At 35.4% G+C, this 24966-nt stretch overlaps 1 protein-coding gene across 3 annotated transcripts in view; it reads right to left on the bottom strand.

Annotated features, from left to right (window-relative positions):
• PIAS1 (protein inhibitor of activated STAT 1) overlaps positions 1–24966 on the bottom strand; it is a 112869-nt gene that overhangs the window by 47696 nt on the left and 40207 nt on the right. The gene's annotated exons all lie outside the window — the stretch shown is intronic.

Genomic DNA, 24966 nt, shown 5'->3' with positions numbered 1-24966 from the left:
CAGCTGTTGGTCACTAAGATTGATGGTCATTGTAAAAGCTGATGGATATATTTTCCTAGATGTGATGTGATTAGAATAGTAATTTTATCAAAAACTACCACCATGGGCCTCCCCGGTGGCGCAGCGGTTGAGCGCTGGGTTGCGAAGCTGCCCGCAGCCTCTGCGGCGCCGGTTCGATCCCCGGCTGCTCCCCGGCCCCGGAGGAGGATCCCACATGGTGCGCAGACCTCTCCTGCCACCCGCTGCTCCCCTCAGCAGTGTGCTTCGGTCCTTCTGCCTGTTCTGCTCCCCGCTCTGGCTCTGGTGAATTCTCTCACCCTCCCGCGCTTCTGACTGTGCCCAGTGCATGTATAAACAAAACAAACAAACAAATATAATAAATAAATAAATAAAAACATGCCTCTATATAAAAAAAAAAAAAAAAAACTACCACCATCTACTATTGCTATTCCATACAACAATCACAAAGAAAAGTCAACTCCTTTTTCAGATTTAGGAATTGAGGTTGAAACTATCAATGGTTCACATAAGTGAGTAGAACCAGAACTGGAACCTCAGACCTACAAGCCTGCAAAATCCCTGTTCTTCTCAAGATCTAGGGCTATTAGATTCCCTGAGCTAGGTGCCATACTTCTATTATTGTAGCCCAGCATTATAATGGATCACAGAAAATAGGAATATTATCCTCTCATAACATACAACGGAATACAATGAGAACCCAGAAATAAACACTCACATCTATGTATGGTCATTGATTTTCAACAAGCATGCTAATAAGACCATTCAATGGGAAATAAGAGCCTCTTCAATAAAGGTGCTAAGATAAGTAGGTATATATAGGTAAAGAATAAAATTAGACCCCTATACAAAAATTAACTCAGACTAAAATTTTTTTTAAAGATTTATTTATTTTTATTTATACAAGCACTGGGTACAGTCAGAAGCGCGGGAGGGTGAGAGAATTCACCAGAGCTAGAGCAGGGAGCAGAGCAGGCAGAAGGACCAAAGTACACTGCTGAGGGGAGCAGCGGGCGGCAGGAGAGATCTGCGCGCCATGTGGGACCCTCCTCGGTGGCCGGGGAGCAGCCAGGGATTGAACCGGTGCTGCAGAGGCCACGGGCAGCTTCGCAACCCAGCACTCAACTGCTGCGCCACCAGGGAGGCCCAACTCAGACTAAATTTAAGAAATAAAATATAAATTCTTAGGAAAAACCAATCTGCATGACCTTAAATTTGGCAGTGGTTTCTTAAATATGACACACAAGCAGGGACCTAAGAAAAAATAAATTGGACTTCATTAAATTTATTAACGTTTGTGCATCAAAGGACACTAAAAAGAGAATGAAAAGACAACCCACAGAATGGGAAAAAATATTTGCAATTGTATCTAATTGTTTAATATGTAGACTATATAAAGAAAACAATAACAAAAAGACAAACGACCCATTAAAAATAGCCAAAGTACTTGAATAAATTTCTCTCTAAAGAATTTATATAAAAGGTCAATAAGCAGATGAAAAAGTACTCATAGTCATTTGTGATTATGGAAATGCAAATCAAAATCACATAACACATGCACAAAATCAGATACCATTTACTTCACAAAACTAGGATGGCTATAATTTTAAAACAAACAAGAAAACAGAAAATAGTAAGAGCTATGAGAAGATATTGTGAAAGTGAAACCCCTTGTATTTGCTGGTGGGAATATTTAAATAGTGCAGGTGTTATAGAAACCAGGTTTGTGACTCTCCAAGAAAGGTTAATCATAGAATTATAAGACCTAGTAATTTTACACCTAGATTTAAAGGAAATTGAAAGCAGAGATTCAGATACCTGTATGTCAATGTTCATAGCAGTTTTACTCACAATAACTAAAAGGTGAAAGAAATCCAATGTCTATCAACTGATGACTAGATAAACAAAATGGGGTATATCCACTCAATGGAATGTATTATTCAGTCATAAGAAGGAATGACATTCTTATATGTGCCACACAATGGATGAGCCCTGAAAACGTTACTTACGTGAAATAAGACACACAAATGGGCAAATACATGATTCCATTTACTTGAAATATCTAGAAAAAGTAAATTCACAGAGACACAGGGTACGAGGAGCTGGGGGAAGGAAGAATGGGGAGTTATTGCTCAAGGGATACAAAGTTACTGTCTGGATAAGGTAAAAATTTTTGGAAATATTGGTTGGTAATGGTTGCACAACACTGTAGTCAGGTAAAGATTTCTTAAACGACAATACCAAAAGCACAATCCATGTTTTAAAATGATGAACTTATACTTTTAGAAAGACAATGTTAAAAGAATGAAAAGAGAAGCCACAAACTGGTAGAAAAAAACTTATAAATCATACACCAATTAAAGGACCTGTCATCAAAATATAGAAAGAACCTTTACAAGTCACTGTCAAGGAAGCAACAACCTAACAAAATTTAAAATGAACAAAAAATCAGAAAGATACCTTACAAAGGATGATATATGAATGGCCAAAGAACCACATTTAAAGAGGCTCAACACCTTTAGTCGGTGGGAAATGGATTCTAAGGTCACAATGAGACATAGACATATTAGAATGTCTAAAATATTTTAAATGACAATACCAAGTGCTGACAAGGATGCAGAGTAACTGGAAAGCTCACACACTGCTGATGGGATGGTAAAATGGCCCAACATTTTCCAAAACAGTATGGCAATTGCTTAAAAAGCTAAATCTGTAATGATCTCATGAACAATCTTGAGTAAAAGAAGTCAAATCACCCTTCCCCCCAGAATATTATATATTCTATGAGTCCATATGTCAACTTTTAGAAAATGTAAACTAATCCACAGTAATAGACAAGTACATTCAATCTATAGGGACTGCATAAGAATGGGAGGAATTACTAGTAAGATGAAACTTTAGGGAGCGACTGCTATGTTCTTATTTTGATTATAATGATGATTTCACATATTATGAAATTGTACACTTTAAATATGTACAGTTTATGGTATGTCAAGGACATTTTGATAGTGTTGCTTTAAAAAATACTGACTAAAGCAAAATAGCAAGAACATTTAGGAAAAGATGGAGGGGAGAGGGGATGAACAACAGAATTCTAGGGAATTGATACCAACATTTATGACTCAAGAAGAATGAGCCAGAAATTCAGAAGGGAAAACAGGGGGATATGGTGTCCTTGATAGCAAGGGGAGAAAGGATTTCAAAGCAAGAAGTGTTAAATATAAGTTTAACATTGTTATGACAATGCTATATGCTTGTTAAATATTTTTTTTTTTAAGATTTATTTATTTATTTATGTATACAAGCACTGGGTATAGTCAAAAGCGCGGGAGGGTGAGAGAATTCACCAGAGCCAGAGCAGGGAGCAAAGCAGGCAGAAGGACCGAAGTACACTGCTAAGGGTAGCAGCGGGTGGCAGGAGAGGTCTGCGCGCCATGGGGGACCCTCCTCTGGTGGCCGGGGAGCAGCTGGGGATCAAACTGGCGCTGCAGAGGCTGCGGGCAGCTTTGCAACCCAGCACTCAACCGCTGTGCCACCGGGGCGGCCCATATGCTTGTTAAATATTATAGACAATGCTAAATGCTTGGAGGTCAGTTAAGATTAGAAATGGGAACAGAATTTAACAACTAGCAAATCATAGGTGATCCTGACTGTTTCAGAGAAATGGTATGAACAAAAGCCAGGCTGCAACAGGTGTTTGTTTAATCATTGATTTTAACACTTAAATATGAAATCTCTTTTTACCTAGGACAGAAAAACTAATGTCTCAGATTTGTGAATCAGTTACCATACTGTTTTTAATCATTGTAAACAATCCAGAAGGTCTCCAAAGTTCTATAAGGTACAATAATTTGAAATTTTGTTACAATAGGAGTTTGATTGTTTTGGAGCTATGAGATGACTGTTGCTCAGGCAGTGTGACCCTAATTGTTGTATACCTGACAGTAACTCTCACAGAAGGTAAAAGCAAAAGAAACTCAGAATTTCACCTACCCTCCACTTTAGGGAAAAAAGTGCAACATTTTAGTGGTGTTCATAACTAAGGATGCTTACAAAGCTCATGAGATACCACTTGTGATTATTTAGGGTTTATTGTATTAATGGGAGAAGATTTTTAGCAATCATTCCCCATAAGTTTTAATTACTAATGTCTCATCTGTAAGAAATGACCACAATAACCGATATAATTCAAAATACCAAAAATGTATACAAAGTAAGGTATTAGGAATTTCATCTTTTTTAAAAATCATACTTTTTCAGAAATGTGAAGGAGACCAAAAAAACAAGGAATCATGTTGCAATTTACATAAATTCAAGTCACTGGAAGGTAAAACCTGGACATAAAATAAACAAGGTTATTGAGATTCTGATGATAGAAACACTGAGCTAATCTAAGTGGCTGTACTTTCAAGTGCTCTAAAAATATTCACAATTCTACCTAACCAGCAGAAAGAAAAGCTAAAAATAGTCATCTTTCTGTTACAGAATATTTTTTGCTATCTGGGGAAAATGAAACTAAAGTACCTATGTCAGTTTTAAAATCTTTAATGAACTCTCTGGTTTACTCAAACAAACAAAAACCTGGACAAGTACATAATTTTTAAAAACACAAATGATACAGTTTTATCATTAGGGTGCTGACAACCATTATAAGAAAGCTGCAGAAAATTTGCTTCCTCCAATAAGTTATCTACTGAATCATGAACAAATTCACACCGATTTTTTTTTAAAAGATTTATTTTTATTTATTTATGCATACAAGAGCTAGGGTGTAAGCCAGAGAGGTGTGTGTGGGAGCGGGGTGGGAGAGGATTCACCAGAGACAGAGTAGGGACCAGAACAGGTGGAATGACTGAAATATACTGCTGCGGAGAGCAGCAGGCGAGACAGGAGCGGTCTGCCATGAGGGTCAGCTCACTGGCCAGGGATCGAACTCCGCAGTAGCTGCCCATAACTTCAAAGTGCTGAGACTCAACCCCTTGCGCCACCAGGGAGGTCCCTCACACTGCTTTGATGAGCTATTTTATCTTTAAAATGGGAAGTTTTTCCCTAAGCAAACAGTATTTATGACATGAGAACAGTCATAAAATCTAAGTGAAAAGGCAATATATAAACTTGCATAATGTTTAATGTGCAGTATAAGTAAAATTATATAAATGCACTGAAGATCAAAAGAGGCAGAAAAAATTGATCTTTGTTACAACTTTCTAAATTGTTCACATTGATTATATATTGCTTTTACAATATTTTGTTTTACATATCCTACACAAAAATGTACTACCACACACTTATTCACTTAACAAGAAAATTTTGCCTTAACAAGATAATTGGTGCAAAGGTCATGGAGTGTACTTACACTGGATAGTGTAGCCTACCATACACCCAGGCTGCAGAGACCACCGTCGTAAGTGACCAAAAAGCTGTTATGTAGCACATGACTGAATATATACAATATAATATTACTCAGCCATGAAAATGAATGAAATCCTGCCATTGGCAAGAACAAGAACATCAACCCTGAGGGTATTATGCTAAATGAAATAAGTCAAACAAAGGGAGAAATAACTCCGTTAGGTATAGAATCTAAAAAACAAACAAAACTCTAAACTAAAATCATAGACACAGAAAACAGATTGGTGGCAACCAGAAGGGTAGATTGAGTGGTGGGTGTTAAGGGTAAAGGAGAGCATCAAGAAGTCAAGGAGATCTAGAATATGAGAATAAAAATCAATAAAATGGTATTTAAAATTTGAGGATTAAGATGGCAGGCTTATTGTGATTAGTTTGTAATATATGCAAATGTTGAATCATTTTGTTATACTTCTGAAACTAAAATAATGGTGTATGTCAATTATATTTCAACTAAAAAAAGAATTTTTATGGTGGTAAGTATTTCACAATAAAATCTGGATAAAGTTCTTTATGGTACAACAAAAGTTACATGTGAGTTTTCACACTCATACAGAAGAAAAATTACCAATATTAAGAAACGAAACAATTTTAACATGCACTACTGCTATAAATAATATTACTATCGGGCCTCCCCGGTGGCGCAGCGGTTGAGCGCTGGGTTGCAAAGCTGCCCACAGCCTCTGCAGCGCCGGTTCGATCCCCAGCTGCTCGCTGGCCAACAGAGGCGGGTCCCGCATGGCGCGCAGACCTCTCCTGCCGCCCGCTGCTGCCCGCTGCTCCCCTCCTCATCAGTGTACTTCGGTCCTTCTGCCTGCTCTGCTCCCCGCTCTGGTGAATTCTCTCACCCTCCGCGCTTCTGACTGTACCCAGTGCTTGTATAAATAAATAAATAAATCTTTAAAAAATAATATTACTATAAATTTCATTACATTTCATTTTATCATACCATAATTGTAAGTTCCTAATGAATTCATTTTCAGTAAGTTTTCCTATGGTTTTAATTATTTTTCTACCCTGGAATTTAACTCTATCTGTCCTATCTTTCTTTGTTCTCAGATAATTTACTTACTGAGTTAGTAGCTTTGATAATTACTAGATTTGATAGATTTAATCTAATCTAAATAGATGTAATCAAGTGCCTCTATGGACACTGGGGCAACTTTAAAGTCAAAAATAAGGTAAATACTACATCTGACACATCTATTCTCTCACAGGTGGCAGGCTGTAAGGCTGCTTTATTTTAAGTCCAGTGGAGTTAATAAACAGACAAAGCCAGTCAACTATGAACCAATCTAGCTTTGATGATCAATGTTTGCATGCAAAAGTAGAAAAAGGAAGAAGACTACAATTGGGAAGTTAGCTTTCTCTTTCTTTTGCAAAAATTTCTGTTTTTTGCTGTTGGTAATCTAACCATTCCAAGTTAGAAGGAAAAATCTGAAATTCTGCTACTTTCACCTAAAAAACATGTATATTCTTCCATGTATTTTCCTATACATACATATATAAGTGCATTATGTACATCTACAAGTGTAATATACAGTTTCCCACAAAATGGCACTGAGTATTGTTCTCAATTAAAAATGTAATAAAAATATGTAATAAACATCTGTCATCATTTTAAATGGCTACACAGTATTCTATTATATAAACATGATATAACAACTAATCTCCTATTGCTGAATACTTAGAATATTTTCAATCTTCTTCCAGAATCTCTCTCTGGTGTGGGTGTGTGCATTTGTAGGATCTTTATTTCCTTAGGACATCCTCTTAGAAAAGTAATGAGTGAGTCAAAAGACATACGTTTTAAAAGCTTTTGTACAGTTGCCAAATTGCTTCCAGAAGGGTTGTTTACTTGCATAAGCAAGTGGTGTATGAAAGTTCTAGATTTCCTTGCCAACACTGGGCAGTAGAAGAAAAGCATCTTATTGTCTTAAATTTGCATTTCTGACTACTCTATAAATTAACCACTTTCATACCCTTTTTGGCTTTTGTTGTGTTGTGAATCACTCTATTCTGTTATGTCAGTCATCTTTTAATTTTGGCTTTGATGCTTCAAAACAGAAATGACCATTGCCTTTAGTGGCATAATGGTCACTGATGACCTAGGTAACAGCAGTTTCTTTGGCACAGACTAGATGAAAACCTACTTGGAAAAGAGTTTACAAAGAGAAAGGGAGGAAAGAAATTGAAGACAGTGAATCTAGAAACCCCTGGAAAGGAATTTTATGGTAAAGGAAAAGAAAATGGAGGTATAAATTGAGGAAAATGAGGAAAAAGTAGTTTGTTTTCTTTAAGATGGAGAAGTTAGCATAAAGTGGTGTATTAATGGGAATGATCTAGTAAAAAGGCAAAAAAATGATAATGTGGGAAAGAAAGGGAAGAAACACTAGGCAATATTCTGGAATAAGTTAGTGAAGAATGGGAGCTAACACACAAGTATAAGGACTGGCCTCAGGTCAGAGACTATAGAGTTTGTCCATGGTCAAGAAGAAAAAGGAGTTTATGGCAGAGATGTAGGTAGGGGGGAATAAATTAAATGATGAGAACTTTTAGAAAATAACTTTTGAATTTTTCATATTCTTAGTAAAAAAGAAATAAAATGCAAAGTCATGACCAAGGAGAGTGGAAGAAGAGGTATCTTTGAGAGTAGTGTGTCATGAAAAAATATACATGAATTAGTCACCCAGAAAAGTTGGAATGTATGGACAAGGGTAAGACTGTCTGATGGTTGCACAGGATTAAGCACTCATGTTTTTTACACACAAATTATTTTAAGTCTTTCCTCTAGTAAGGTTATGTAATATGCTCATATCTAGTTAGTGTTTTCCCTTAGTTTATTTTGCTGTTTAATGTAATATAGTTATTATCTTTCAGTCCTCACCTTGAAGTCTTGTTTTTGTTCCTTAGAGACTATTCCTTCTCCAACTCAACATTATTTATTTATTTTTGCAAGTTAACCCTCTTTTTTTGAATGGATGTGCATTTTTTTCCTTAATTGTATTATTGAGATGAAGTTGGTTTACGACACAGTATATGATTTAGAGGTGTATGTTCATATCTCTTTAGATATATGCTACCACACCACACCCACCGCCAAAGTAGCCATAATCCTCCACCATAGTCTACTGGGTCACCTCCCCCACCCCTTTTACTCCTCACCCCTCCCCTCTCTGGTAGCCCCAATTCTTACAGTCAGATTTCTAGGGTTTGTTTTGGTTTAGCTTTATCTGTCCCTTTGTTTTGTTTCTCTATATTTCACATGAATGAAATCATCTTGTATTTGTCTTTCTCCTTCCGACTTATAATCCCCTGCAGCTCTATTTATGTCCCAAATGGAAGATTTCATCTTTTCTTCTTTTTGTAACTGAGTAGTATTCCAACATGTATATATACCACATCTTCTTAAATCACTCACCTGTATTGGACATTTAGGTATTTTCCACAACTTGGCTACTGTAAATAGTGCTACCACGAACATAGGAATATATATACTCCTTTGAATTAGTGTGCTCTTCGAGTAGATACTTAAAAGAGGAACTGCTGGATCACATGGCAGATCTATCTGCACAATTTTGAGAAACCTCCATACTGATTTCTATAGCAGCTGGACATCTCCCTGATAATGCTTTACTTCTGTTTTTTGTTTTTTAAAGATTTATTGATTTATTTATTGATTTATTGATTTATTTATTTATTTATTTATTTATTTATACAAGCATTGGGTACAGTCAGAAGTCGGGAGGGTGAGAGAATTCACCAGAGCCAAAGTGGGGAACAGAACAGGCAGACTGACTGAAACACACTGCTGAGGGGAGCAGAGGGCGCAGGGGGAGAGGTCTGCGCACCATGTGGGACCTTTGCCGGCGGCCAGGGATCGAACTGGCGCTGCAGAGGCTGCGGGCAGCTTTGCAGCCCAGCGCTCAACCCTGCTTTACTTTTGTTTGTAAGCATTTAATCCTTTAAACTATTTGATATTATTCTGGTACATTCAGGGTAGAAATCTTACTTTCTAGTGGCTAATTAGGTAGTTTTAAACAATTTAACATCCAATTCATGCCAATTAGAAATTTCACTTTTTGTGTTATTTTTAAATTGTATTTCTACTTCATTAACTGCTTATTCAAGCACTAGCTCCAGTTTCAATTACTATGCCTTTGCCATATATATTGACATTGTATTTTCTATATGATACGATACATCCCTTTTTCAGAATGCCTCTATTTAGTTTATTTAATTAAAAAAATAAGATAACATTAGTTACAACACTGTATGATTCAGAAATACATTATCCCACCTCTTCAGGTGTATGTTACTATACCAAGGCACCCACAGACCTCCACCATAGTCCACTGAGCCCCCTCCCTCCTTTCTTCTCTACTCTCCTGCCTTTCTGGTGGCCTTAGTTTTACAGTCAGATTCCTAGGGTCTGTTTTCCTCTCTAATTTGTTCTAACTGTACCTTTTAGTCACTGTACCTACCACATCCAACTTCCCTTTCAAGCTGAACCTTTCTAGTGCACCCTTACACCAAAGAAGCAGGTCTAGGCTGTTTTCTATAGTGAACAGTTATTGATAAGACAGGATGGCCTATCCACTGACTTCTAAGCAACTCATCAAATGATTAGGAGGGAAGAAAGCCATGCATTAGCAACATATTAACTAAAATCAATTCAAACTAGCTTTTTCCAGGATTTGGGAGTGTGGAACATGGAGGGTTTCCAAGAGCTCTTTGTAGCCAGAGGCAAACAAAATAGATGCCTAGAAAGATAAGAGATGCCTTGGAGGAGGAGAATGCAAAAAAATCAGACAGCATGAGAACATAATTACAACATTCTTTTCCTGGTTTTAATTCCTATGTATTCTTACAATAAACTTCTTCTAGGTGACCGGAAGCATCTTCCTTCCTTGCAATCAAAAAAGCCTACAAGACAACTGAATTTTAGAATCATTTGATAAAACTCTCTTCCCTCTTCATCTCCATTACACTAGATTTTCTTTTTACAACTACACTTAATTTACTGAGAATAGGAAACTTTTGAAGGATTGTGTTGTTCTATATATTAAAGTTTTTTGGGTCTGGATACACTTTTTTCTTCAAATAAGTCCTGTACATTTGACAAGTAATCCTTTTTTAAACACTTATTACTGATGAGATTTTTCTTCTATTTTCTTTTTTGCATAGAAGAACTGGGGAATAGACAAGAGGGGCAGGGGGGTGAAAGGATTCACCAGAGACAGAGTGGGGAGCAGAACAGGCAAGTTTACTGCCCACTGCCAAGGGAAACAGTGGGCGAGACAAGAGAGGTCTGCACCATATGTGGGTTAGCTCCCTGGTGGGGGACTGAACTTTGGCCAGAGCTGTGATACTTCTGAGACTTAACCCCTAGGACACCAGAGAGGCTCTTTCTTCAATTTTCTAACTACTTCTTAGCACACATTATACCTTGAGATGTTCTGAAGGGTAAAGGACTCCATGTTTAAAGAATTTTGGGAGGCTGTTACATAAAACAACTCCCACACAAATTCATGGAACACATTATCATATTTTCAACCACGAGAAATTAACAAAATAGTAACATACTATTTATTAACAGTAACAAACCTTACTTAAATTTAAGGTTCTAAACTTAATGGGACATGGTCAAAATATGTTTATTGATGTTCATGGGTCCAGTCTCCAAAATCACATTTTGCAGAAAGAAAGATATATGGTATATAAACTATGAGACATTTCTTCTATACTTACTCAGCAGCTTCTATTCCCCCTGCAAATACTTTTTTGAAGCTTTACTTCCAGTCTCCGAATGGAGCACATGACTAAAGTCTACCCAAAAAGTGCATTGTATTTCCCCTGCCAGGGCTGACTGGTCAAGGACTGGACATAGCATTTAAGGTAGCTCAGTCACAGTGAACCTCAAGCCTTTTCCTGGAAATGTTGGGACAAAGACTTTTCTTCTTTTTGGATAGATTTGTATATGGAAAAATTCCAGGAAATGCTGAAAACCACACCGGTCTTAAAAAAAAAAAAAAAATGAGATGAACATCAAGGAAGCAAAGCCACAAAATGAAGAACACTGTTTTTTCAAAGAGTATTTACTGAGCACCTTATATATGTAAGATATTAGTCTAAGTGGATGAAAAGGAGATCAAAACCTGTCCTAAAAAGCAAACAACAAAACAAAAACCTCTACCCTATGGCACTTACATTCTAATAGGAAAAGATAATAAACATTATCATAATAAAGCATGTTAGAAAGTGATGTTATGAAAAAATAGGGTGGGGTATTGAGAATAGGAAAGAAATAATATGGAATTTTAAATAGGGTAATCTGGGCTAGGTCTCATCAAAATTATTAAAGTCTTGACTGGTAGGAAGTGCAGTAGATAATCATGTGACATTCTAGGTAAAGGAAACATGCATGGCAAGATCCTAAAACTAGAGTATTTGAGAAACTGCCAGTGTGGTTAGAACCAAGTCAAAAAAGAATACTAGTAGATAATAAAATCAGATAGATAATGAAGGGCTAGATTTTAAGGATATTGGATTTTACTCCAAGTTACCTGGAGGGCCAATGGAGAGTTTTAAATAGAAAGGTAACATGACTAGCTTACATTTAAAAGAATCACTTTGGGGCCTCCCCAGTGGCGCAGCGGTTGAGCGCTGGGCTGCAAAGCTGCCCACAGCCTCTGCAGCGCTGGTTCAATCCCCGGCCACCAGGCGAGGGTCCCACATGGCGAGCAGAACTCTCCTGCCACGCCCGCTGCTCTCCTCAGCAGTGTACTTTGTCAGGCTGCCTGTTCTGCTCCCCACTCTGGCTTTGGTGAATTATCTCACCCTCCCGTGCTTCTGACTGTACCCAGTGTTTGTATATAAATAAATAAAAATAAAAGAAACACTTTGTTTAACAGAGATGAGCTCCTTAGTACATTTTATGCACATGTAAGTGATCTGGAACATATTCTGGGTTTACAAAACTTCAGATGCTCAAGCTTGTTTTATTATGCCTAACCATGCTGTTTGTTCTCCGAATTTTATAAGGATTCAATTAAATCACTAATATAAGTCAGATAATTCTGAAAAAATAAATAAAGAATGACTCTGCTGCTAAGTTGAGAATATTGTAAAGGAGGCAAAGATAGTAGCAGAGGCCTATATGTGATGATCCAGGTGAGAGATGAGGCTCAGATCAAGGCAACAGCAGCAAAGGTTAAGACAAGTGGTCGGCTTGTGGGTACATTTTAAAGGTAGCATCAACAGGATTCCTTAATTTATTAAATTTTGATATAATATGTAGAGAAGAATCCAGAACAACTCTAAAGTAGTTAGATGCCTGAAGATACCCTTAATCAGAAAGAAGACAACTATGCAGACTTTGTTTTGGAAGAAAAAACAAAACTTTACTTTGAGATATTAAGTTTGAGAGGGACCCATGAATGGTGATTTTTTTTTATATAGGGAGTTGGATAAGACTCTAGAATTCATGAGAGTAGTCTTGGCTAAAGATATAAACTTAGGATCTTTGACATTTTGTTACTATTTAAAGTCTTAAGACTAGATAAAACCAAGAAGGAAGTATGTGTAGACAGAAAAGAGGTCTGGAAGAATAAGCAAAGACCAGTAAGAGTAGTGTCCTGGAAGTCAAGTGACAAAGTGCTGCAAGTAAGGATAACCTGTGTAACTGCTAACAGATCAAGCAAGCAGGGTCTTCAGCATCACTGATCTTTGCAGTGAAGTCTCAATGGAATAACTGGAGCAAAAGCCTGATTAGAGGCTTCTATGTAAGGAATAGGAGATAGCAATTTACAGTCTTGTTATGTAGTTTTGCCACACTGAGGAGCAAAGCTATGGGATCAAAGTTTGCAGGGTAACTGGAGAGTCAAGAAAAGGATCCTGGTGATGTTCACTTAGCATACCACACTTACTCATGATTATATATAAACTAATGGATTAGCTTTTATGTCTATGACAGTTTTAGGTAGATTTTCTATCATTTACAATAAAAAGAAAACTAATTTTTTTTTCACATTTACTTTTAATTAGCTTTCATACTGAATTCTTAATTAGTTCTAACTGTTCCTCCCAAGTGACTTTATAGTAGCTTTCTTGTAGAGAAATAGCTAGAATTTTCTGGCTATACTATAACTCTAGGCTAGAAAGAGAAATTATTTTAAATAATATTTCACTACCTACTTGGTAACACAGACTGGAAAAAAATGGTTGGGCACTTAGCTTTTTTCTTCGTTTTTTTCTAATTAAGTATAAGCATGTTTACTATCAACTCTTTTCCTATTTATAAATGTTGGCCACCTTCTCTTCCAACACACATTACTCTTTGTAGAGTAAGCGTTGTATTTCTAGATACAGTTTAATAGCCATTTTCAAATCCATTCTACACTATCCTTAAATGAATAGAATAAAATATTAAAATCAGTCTAGATTCATGAACCCAGAAAAGGCTCCCAAAACTATAATTATCCAGTGTAAATATTAGACATTTCATAACATTTACCCATAACTGATTTTTTGCATTTACAATAGATGGACTAGAAATTCCAGGCATTTGGGTAAATATGGATTTATACTTGTGAAATACACTAAGAGAACTCCATCTTACAAATCATTATGCTTACTTGGAAGAAATGGAATTTCCTTTTGATAAGGATTAAGAGGACTTGTTAATTAAAGGTGGTAGCAGGTGAGCTATACCTAAACATACTTGGTATGAATGCTGATCAGACAGAATAGCTATAAATTAACATGTAATTCCTGAAAAATTCCCTAAACACTTAAGCTACAAATAGCAAACATGTACAAATAGCTCCTGCTATCCTCAACTCCCACCCCCAAGCTGAAAATCTGTTGGCTCAAAAGTAGAAATATTACGAATATCAAGATTAACTTAATGGTGCTGACCCAGAATGCTTACTAAGCAAAGTAGATTTCTTAGATTTACCCTCTGTTTCAAAACCATCTTTTCCATATAGTGCCAAGTAATCACAAATAATGCCAGAGACTCTCTTTGACCAGTCCCCAGGTAAGAAGAGTATGCTTCCCTCAATTTCTTCGTACTTCTCCTAACAAGAGCATCTCTCCATGCTGAATTATAATGGTAGTCTTGTAAAGATTCAGTAATGATTTTTCACACAAGGTGCCCCTAAACTTAAGTCAACTTTATCTGTGTTCAGCCAAAGAAAAAGCAATCTGACCCAAGGCTAGAGGAAAGCTTACTGTGCCATATATCTATAATATGCCACACTATTGTAACTGATGAACAATTTCAGCAAATTTTTTGCAGTCAGGTTAATGAACATACTGGCTTTTAAAACCAACCTCCTTCACTCTATAGGATCACATTGTTTTTCTCTATTTTACAGATATTAGAAGGAAAACTGTACAGGTTTAATAAAAGATACCTCTGCAGACCTGGGGAAAATGGCGCAGTAAGGAGCGAAAGACACTAGACATCTAAGTAGGCACATGAAGAAAAACAACTAGGAAGATGGCAAAGACAATTTTTCCATTGAAACATGACCTGGGCCAGAAGTGCACAAAAGTAAGAGTATTTTCTTCCTGTTCTTAAAGTTTACTTTCCTATAGCAAAAAAATCCTCCATTCAGGAAATATGAAAAGGTCTATCTAGAAGCAAAGGATACTTCTTTCAGGGACACAGAGATGGGTATTTACCATCATATCTTTAATATGTATGTTCACATTTGTTTTTCTTCCTGACTCCAACTGTGTGTGCAAATGAATGCACTGTCTCACACACATATTCATATATGCAAATGCATGTATATACAAACTATAGTATGAAAAAAAATCAACTGGAAAAGTAAATGTTGCCTTTAACTGAACTGATATCTAAAATGTCAGTATCACCGTACAATAGAGGAAATATGTTTTGCGATGACCCTCAGTAGAACTAAAATTATATACTTTTTTTTTTTTAAAGATTTATTTATTTATACAAGAACTGGGGTACTGGCCAGATGAGTGAGAGGGTAAGAGGAATCACCAGAGACAGAGTGGGGAACAGAACAGGCAAAATGACTGAAAAACACTGCTGAGGGGAGCAGCAAGCAAGACAGGAGAGGTCTGCCGTGCCATATGGGTATCTCCCCAGCTGGCTGGGATAGAACCTGTGCTGCAGAGGCTGTGGACTGCTTCACAGCGCTGTGCTCAACCGCCTGCACCATCAGGGAGGCCCTATATACATAATTTTAAAATAGTAAAAAGTTTAATTGTGAATTAATTTTTCTTAAGTATAAAAAATGAATTTGTGCCTATAGTCTAACTTTTATAGAAAATGTAATAATACATGAAAGGCAGTAAGAAGTAGAACAAAACTGTCATTAAAAACTGTAATTCATTTTAGGGCCTCCCTGGTGGCACAGGGGTTAAAGTCTCAGCACTTCTCAAGCTATTGCCAGCCACTGCAGCATGAGTTCAATCCCTAACCAGGAAGCTAACCCACATGGCACAGCAGACTCCTCCTGTCTCAACTGCTGCTCCCCGCAGCAGTATATCTAGGTAGATCCACCTGTTCTGCTCCCTACTCTGTCCCTGGTGAATTCTCTCACACCCAGCACCTCTGGCCTATACCCCAGTTCTTGTATGCATAAATAAATAAACAAACAAACAAATATCTTTTTTTAAAAACTGTAATTCATTTTATATCAATGTAAAACACTACTCAAAGGTTCCATCGAAAGACTAACATGGGTAAAAACAGAGGTGAAAAGCTGGATTGTGGAGCAAAATAAATGGAAGCCCCAAATTTAGAATGGTTAATGATGATTATTCATTAGGTAGTAAAACCATTTTTATTCTATTCACTGTGTCACTCTCCTCCGAATGGTCTTTTGAGTCTGTGAATCTGGATCTTGTGGTGAGAAGATAAAATTCATATGAAAAAAATCATCACATACAAAAATATAATCTTGATTTAAAATTGACTTAGAAAGCTCTTCATTATCTATACAAGCATAAACAAATTAGATGAAAAACAGACATGGACTGATTTACTTTATCTAAAGGTAACCACAGGATAAATTCTAGAGAAACTTCAATCTTAAGTAAAAAATATCAGTTATAGTGCCAAGACTATCTGCTAAACAATAATGAAGTATCTCTACTAATGAGAAAGTTAGCAATGTACACCCTGATTGAAACTGAATTTCCTAATCTGCTAGATGGACAATTACAATTTGACATGTTAACTATTGCTATAGTGCCACTCTCTTGGTTGAACTTTAATTCAAACCTCAATGTATTCATGAGTCTTTCTTCTCCTGATCTGTTTCTTAGTTTTTGGATTCTATAGAGTGCTCTCAAAATAATTTGAAGTAAAATGCTAGAAATAAACACATATTTCTCAATATGACAGCAATTCTTTTAAAATCCTTATAGTATATTAAGATTTTGACTATTTTCATGATATAAGGAAACTGTTTCTTCTGTCAATGACTCCTATGTAAGTTTTCTTAATATAAATGTTTTAATATAAACATTTTTTATAAAATGTATTAATGAATAAAATAATGAAGGGGAAAGAGATTCATTACATTGATTACACTGCAAAATTATTCATGTTGGTAGGAAAAATTTAGGCTTAACTGTATTTTGTAAATTTTAAATAACTATGTAAGAACAGAAACAGAAGGGAGAATTTCCAAACCAACAGAAAATGAAAAGGGAAGAAGGCATATTTCATCTCACAGAGGACAGGAAAGAAAAATAAATGACAAAATGAAACAAAGATAGCAGAATAAACCAAACATAACAGTAATAACATAAAAATGAAAATGTATTATATTTTTAAATTCAGTTTTTTAAAAGCCAGCGACTTGCTTGTTACTGCTGTCACAAGGATAATACCACTCATACCCACTAGGTTACTTACACCCATAAGCTGACAATAAAAAAAAAAAAAAGTATTGGCAAGGATGTGGGGAAAAAGGACCCTCATACATTACTGTTGAGCATGTAAAAATGATGCATTTGTTTTGGAAAACAGCCTAATAGCTCTCAAAGGTTAATCACAGAGTTACCCTATGTCCAGTAAAATTATATATGCACACAAAAACTTGGACCTAAGTACAATATTCATAGCAGCATTATTCATAATAGTGAAAAAGTAGAAACAACCCAAATATGTGAATTGATGAAAAAAAAATGTGGTATATCCATAGAGTGGAAAATTAATTTTCCATAAAAATGAATGTGATAAAATTACAGAGAAATTTATGTACAAAAACCAGTAAAATTTGAATAAACTGTGAATTGTACTAATTTCTGCTTCTGATATGATAATATAATTAGGAAAGATGTTAACAATGGGGGAGGCTGAGTGAAGATTATACAGTACACTTCTGTATACTTCTTTAAGCTTCTTATGACTCTGTAATTATTTCAAAATCAAAAGTTCTGAAAAAAGATACATAGCTAGGGGCCTCCCTGGTGGCCCAAGGGGTTAAGACACAGCCTATGAAGCTATCTGCAGCCACTGCAGCATGAGTTCGATCCCTGGCGAGGGAGCAACCCACATGGCACAGCAGACCTCTCCTGACTCCCCATACTCCCCTCAGCGTGTATATCAGTCAATCTGCCTGTTCTGCTCCCCACTCTGTCTCTGGTGAATCCTCTCACCCCTCACACCTCTGGCCTGTGCCCCAGATCTTGTATGCATAAATAAATAAATCTTTTTAAAAAAAAGATACATAGCTACAGACAGGAAGAAAATATTGACAAAACAGTCTCTAGAAAATATAAAGCAACTCTGAAAATCAACAGTATGAAAGTAATCTAACAAAAAAATGTGAAAGATAAAGAAAACCAAAAAAAAGGTAAAAGGTGAAAGGCACACAGACATTTCACCAAGGAGGATACAGAAAACAAGCACATGGAAAGATGTTCATCATCATTAGTCATTAGGGAAATCAAATTAAGAACACATTAAGGTAGTACCATATACCTATTTAGATACCTAAAATTAGAAAGTGACAATTACAAATACACTGACCAGGAAGCAGAAAAACTGCCAGTGGAAATGTGAAATGGCACATACATTTTAGAAAATAATTAGGTGTTTAAAACTAAACATACACACACACTTATGACCCAGCAACCTCGCTCCTGGGCATATATCCAGAAAAAATGAAACATGTTTATACAAAACCCTGTACATGAATGCTTATAATAACAATATTTAGAATAGACAAACATTGGAAACAACCAAAATGCCCTTCAATTGGTGAAAAGGCAGAGAAACTGTGATTGTTCTATCATGAAATACTAATTTGCAATAAAAAGAATGGGTGGCAAATTTGCAACACCAACCCCAAAGTAAAAAGACATCACACTGGAAGAGTTGGAATTTCTATCAAAGTGCTAAGTTTCTTAGTTCTACAAATTAATGGGGGAAAAAACAATTTTCAAATGAACAAAGTATATGAACAGATCAAAGAAAAATACCATCCCAAATATATATAGTCATGCACCACATAACATTTTGATCAACGATGGACAACACATACAATAATGGTCCCTACTTACAGCCGGGGTGTACAGTAAGACTGAGTTAATGTAAGTAAAAATTATGAGTTACAAATTGGCATCTATTAATTTGATATAATCAAAAGGTTTTATTAACACTGATAATGTTGAAGATACAGGGGAAAAAACACTGGCTATATAATTATGAATCAGCACAAACCTATTATGGAGAATGCATCAATATTTCATTCTTTTTGTATATGTGTGTGAGGAGCATATAATTATTTTTAGTGGGATGTATCTTTTTTATAATTTTTAATTGTAGAAAAAAGTTATCCTAACCAGTTTTAATTGGACAGTTGAGTAGTGTTATATATATATCCACATTGTTGTACAACAGACCTCTAGAACTATTTTCCTCTTGCAAAATTGAAGCACTTCAATCATTGAACAACTCCCCATTTCAGTTCTGCATTTTTGAGTGCGATGTTAGCTGTGCGTTTTTCATATATATGTCTTTACTATATTGAGAAAGCGTCCTTCTACTCCCACTTTATGGAGTGTTTTTATCATAAAAGTGTAACTTTTGCCAAATGCTCTTTCTGCATCAGTTGGGATGATTATGTGTTTATTTTTCTTTAAATCTGTTAATATGGTATATTGATTTTTATATTTTGAATCATCCTTGCATTCTACAAATAAACCCCACTTTTTCATTAACTGTTGAATTAGAAAAATGAATCTTCTTTCCTTGTTCTTTAGACTAAAAACATGTAGTTATTCACCATGGTATTAGTTATGTAGTTTTTCATAGTTGCACTTCCTGTTGAATTTTTTAAAATCATAACTGTTGAAATTTGCTTAGATGCTTTTTCTCCATTTCTGATGATCCTTTGGTTTTTGTTCTTTGTTCTATTAATCTATTACACTGATCCATTAATAGTACATTGATTGCTTTTCAGATGTTGAGCAGTCACTTTTGGATTTTGATTTTTAATGATGTGTATCTTCAAGATGAGTACATTAAAAATCCCCTCCAAGGAAGGAGGTTCAAGAGAGGGGAGGGAAAAACACAAGGGAATATGGTGATGGTTCATGGGTGATAATGGTGGCAGAAGAACTATGGGCACTACAGTGATGTAAGGAAAAAAAAAAAAAAGACAATAAAATAAATAAATAAAAAGTACCGGACATTTTCCATTTCTGGCACTTGTGAGTAAAAAAATTAATTTTGGATTTTATTTTTATAAAACTAAGGTTCTTCCTTTTTCTAAAATTTTTTTAATGAATATTTTTATGGGCTTTGTTCTGTTTCACTGATCTGTTTATATATCTCTTCACTAACATGAGATTATTATATTTAATGTTTTGATCATTAAAGCATTTTAAGTAGGCAATACATTAAGTTGATATAAAAATCAGAAGTTACAAAAGGGATTATAATGAGAAAAAGTCCCTCTTGTACTTTATCTCAAGTACAGGTGTTGCTTTCAGTTCCTTTTATGTCTTCCCATAAGAGTTCTCTCTCTCTCTCTCTCTACCCCCACCCCCAGTAAATATAATTCCTTGAATTTTTATCCCTACTATGTGCCTTTTACTTGCATTCCATTTTCTACAAAATCATGAACTCCTTGAAACCATGTCTTCTTTCTGAGCAATCGCTCAGAATGTTACTTAGCACAAGAAAGCATTTAATACATATTAGTTTAAATAATTAATTTTCTAAAAATCAAAAATAAGTATTTTTATCTTTATGTTGTTTTTGAAAGTCAGAGATCTCTTGGGAAGAAGGGATGGAGATTACATAACCATGGACTATTTACATAAAATGAAAACATGCCTTATTAATAGCCTTTTGTTCTTTTGTGATGCTTTAAAGTGACTTGACAAATATGGAAAAGATAAACATCAATAAAAAGTAAGGATTAAAGAAAATAATAAAATTTATCATGAATCCTCTATAACTCTATATTTCTTTCATTCAAGTAATTTTAAAACTTCAAAGCTTATAATATAAAATTTTTTCCTTCTGTTTTGAGGACCTTTACAATAGCCACCTTGAATTTAAGGTCTATCTACACCCAGACAATATTGTAAATTATTTTCATAAACTTAGGTTATAGGCTTGATATCCCCAAGGCTGTTTGGAGGCTTAAATGGGGTAACAGCTTCTAATTTAGTGCCTGGCAGAGCAGATGCTCAAAAAATTTTAGTTGTATAATTCCATTTCTCTCCCAAGTCTTTTATTAAAGATTTCACGACAATCATTTTAACTGAGCCTCAATTATTCCACATTAATAGGTATGTCACAAATTAATATACTATTAGTAGATATTTAGATATCTAATTTTTACATTAGAAATATTGCAATGAATATCCATACTTTCTCAGGCTATTCTCAGGGTTCCCAAAGATGGAATCAATAGTTCAAAAATTGTATTGTAATTTACATAGATAACAGCAGTGAAAATACATTTTAACAAACCTCATCAATACTTAATAGAAATGCCTTAAGTCTAACACTATAGATAAGATTTGAAACTTTACAGACATTTTAAATTTTAAGAAATAGTGAAACTGTGTATCTTTAAGTTTCCTATTACATTTCCCCTTTAATAATTTACCTATTCATACATTTTGTCTAACAGAGTTTTTGTTCCCTCCCTCATACTAATTTTTGAGTTATTTCCTTTAGTTTTAGGTTTGACTCAAATATTTTTCCTCTTTGGCATTTACTTTTACACTCGGGCTTTTTAAAAACACTGGTGCATAGAGGTTTGATATTTTTATGTAATCAATTCTATCATTTCCTTTGTGATTTCTTAAATTGTATATAAACATAAATTGCTAACTTTACTTTTAAACTTTACATGAGGGTAACGGTAAAAAGAACAAAATGCTATGAGTATACTATAGATAAGTGGTTTTTCTTTTTAGTTCCTATCTTTTGTAATAAAATCAAACTAATTTTTAAAGTAATAACATTTAAAGGTAGAAATAAAATAGTGAAAATATAGCTCTGAAATAATGAAACAAAACTTTACGAACTGCAGAGAACATAGAGCGTTAAATGTATGTGATAAATTCTAAGTGATAAATTGAAATTGTTTTTAAAATATAATTCAGCCTTTTCATTTTTAACCTACTTTAAAGTGATTTAATTCTAATACTACACTCGACAACTAGATTCTTTAGCACTGCAGAATCTCCAAAATCTAAAGGTTATTATCTTGGTCAATAAATTTTATCAGAGGTAGTGTCAAAGAATTAGAATGGTTAATCTTTGCTCAAAACTATTGGGATCAGAAAAAGCAAGGAAAAAAAAAGAAACTATTGGGATCATCTGCAAGCACTGTCAATACTGAAATATCATGGCTCAAGAAAAGGAATGAATTCAAATTGTCTTCCAATCACCCAGTTATCTATCAATAAAGTTTCTTTAAAAGGGGGGAGGGGTGTGGTTAGTCAAAAACAAGTTCTCCCTAAGTGCTCCATGATTACCACAACCAAGTCCTCAAGCTGGCTGGTCTGCAGCTCCCAAGGTAACTCAATTTGTGCTGGAGAGATTGGGCAGAAGTGGTACAGAATGAACTGGTAAATTCTTAAGCACTGCCTTTCAAACAATATATACATACTACATGTTTTATCTTAAATTCCATCCCAGTAAAATCTTGTATGTTGGATTTCTATGTTAAACTATACTTACTTCTGAACCCAAGTGGCTTACTTACCAATCTCACCACCTAAAATTTTTATTTTTACATTTACAATTATACAGAGGGATTCTTTACTGATTCTATTTAAGATTCCTTTCCAACCAAAAGAAAAAAAAAAGTATATCATTCTTAGTCCCCAAGATTAACCCTCAAGAATACAGACATCTGGGCCTCCCCTGGAGGCGCAGTGGTTGAGTGCTGGGCTGCAAAGCTGTGCGCAGCCTCAGCAGTGCCGGTTCGATCCCCGGCCACCGGGCAAGGGTCCCACATGGCACTGTCCCACATGTGCAAGGGTCCCATATGGCGCGCAGACCTCTCCTGCCGCCCGCTGCTCCCCTCAGCAGTGTACTTGGTCACTTTGCCTGTTCTGCTCTCTGCTCTGGCTCTGGTGAATGCTCTCACCCTCCCGCGCTTCTGACTGTACCCAGTACGTGTATGAATAAATAAATAAATCTTAAAAAAAAAAAAAGATTAACATGTAAGAAAATAAAAGTTTAAAAAAAAAAAGAATACAGACACTATTTATTAAAGTTCCTACAAGCTTCCAGGCCACTATAAAGAGAGTAATTAAAACATTAAATTCACTAGATAAAAAGAATATTATCTACAGGGGAATGTTAGATTTAAAAGGTAAAGCCTAGATCTTGTTTTAAAATTCAGAAACCAGTGCTGCCAAATTAGGAAGAAAAGTTTCTAGGGAAGAAACCCGCCTACAGAAAAAAATTAGTGCTTTTGATTTCCCAAAATTCAAGTACAGAAGAGCACAGCTTGTGTTGAATTGTTAGAAGGCAAATTTCTAAAAGCAGAGTAGAGTGAATCATAAAACCTTTGAATGCCCTTTCTAATGACTTATCAGAGCCTGCGTCCTTGAATTTGCATCACCTGATCTCCAGGCTCTGGCTATTAGGCATGTGGAGGAAGGCAAACTCAATTATAAAAAATGAGAGGAGAAGGAAACTGAAATCTAATCCAATGCCAGCAGAGCTCTTGGCAGAAAACACTGGTAACCAATGTTATTAAGATGTAGCAGAAACCTTACCCACACTGCACAAAACAAGATGGATCATTTTAACTATTTAGAAGTGCTGAAGCATCTGCTGCCTTTTTTCATAAGGCAAAACCCAAGCTTATAAATATATTTTTTAAAATTCAGACCTTTTCTATAAATTATACATGTCTTCCCAAGCCTAAAATAATTCTAAGTTTCTACATAACATGCTGAACTTTAAAAAGGAAAGAGATCGACCTAGCTATCTAAAATACTGACATGTCAACCCAGTACACCTAAGGTTGTTGGTCTTCCCAGGAAGTATTGGTATGCTGATCCCACATCAAGTTAGAACAATATGTAACAGAGCTCAGGAAAATCCAAATATATATAATCTGGACAACCAATATTCATGGTGTCTAATGGAAAAGTGGGTTCGATAAACATTAAGATTTAATAAGAAGCCACCTTCCAGAATTAAAAAAGACAAACAAGTGACTCCTTTAATCACAAATTGAAAAACAACATCCATGTGCTCAATTAAAATGTGTCTCAGATTCTTCAGTGTGTAGTAGCCAAATACTTTCCAAACAACACTGAATACTTTCGGAATTTAGGAGGACCAAGAATAGGAGATAGTCTTCCAGACAATTTCCAATATTTTGACAACTTTTAGTAAAAAAAAAAATTTTCAGAGAAAATGACTGCGTATTTTTATCCTATCCTCATTAGTTACTGTAGCTGGGGGGTGGGGGGGGTGTTAGAAAAAAGGATTGAAATGAATTTAAAAAGAAAGACTACAAACAAAATTAAAAGATAAAGAAACAATTTGCTTATTTCATACTTCTCTCCCCACTCCCCACCCACCATTATAATCCACCCAAAAAAGAGGGAGATAAAAGTAAATTTCTAAAATAAAACAAAAACACTCAACCATAATCATGATCCACATAGCTCTTCTACAGAAGAAACCACTTAAAATTATTTTTAAACAAGAGAGCAATTAATCTTCTAATTTCACTGTCTTCAGAGAGTTAAACAAGAATGGTGTAAAAGAAATCAGTAAAAGCTTTAACTCATCTGCTCTCAGTTAGATCAACCTATGTTCTCCATTGTTTCTAGAAAACATCCTGACAAATGCTCTAGTAGCAAGCTGACTGCTTGCGCCTATAGACCACTCTCCAGTGCTTCTGCATACTTCTTTCTGCTCACGAGTACTTCTTTTTGCTCATGCTACTTGGAGCTCTTACCAAGAACCAGAGTTGTTTATGCTCAAATTGCTTATGCCAGTTGCACTTGTAATTATAAAACTTAAATATTAACAAAAAAAGATGA

Source organism: Talpa occidentalis, unplaced genomic scaffold, assembly GCF_014898055.3.
Source record: "Talpa occidentalis isolate TD23 unplaced genomic scaffold, MPIMG_talOcc4v2.1 talOcc4.11, whole genome shotgun sequence".
Classification (NCBI taxonomy): Eukaryota; Metazoa; Chordata; class Mammalia; order Eulipotyphla; family Talpidae; genus Talpa; species Talpa occidentalis.
Note: the sequence above shows the minus strand (reverse complement) of the source record. Positions and strands in the feature narration are given on the sequence as shown.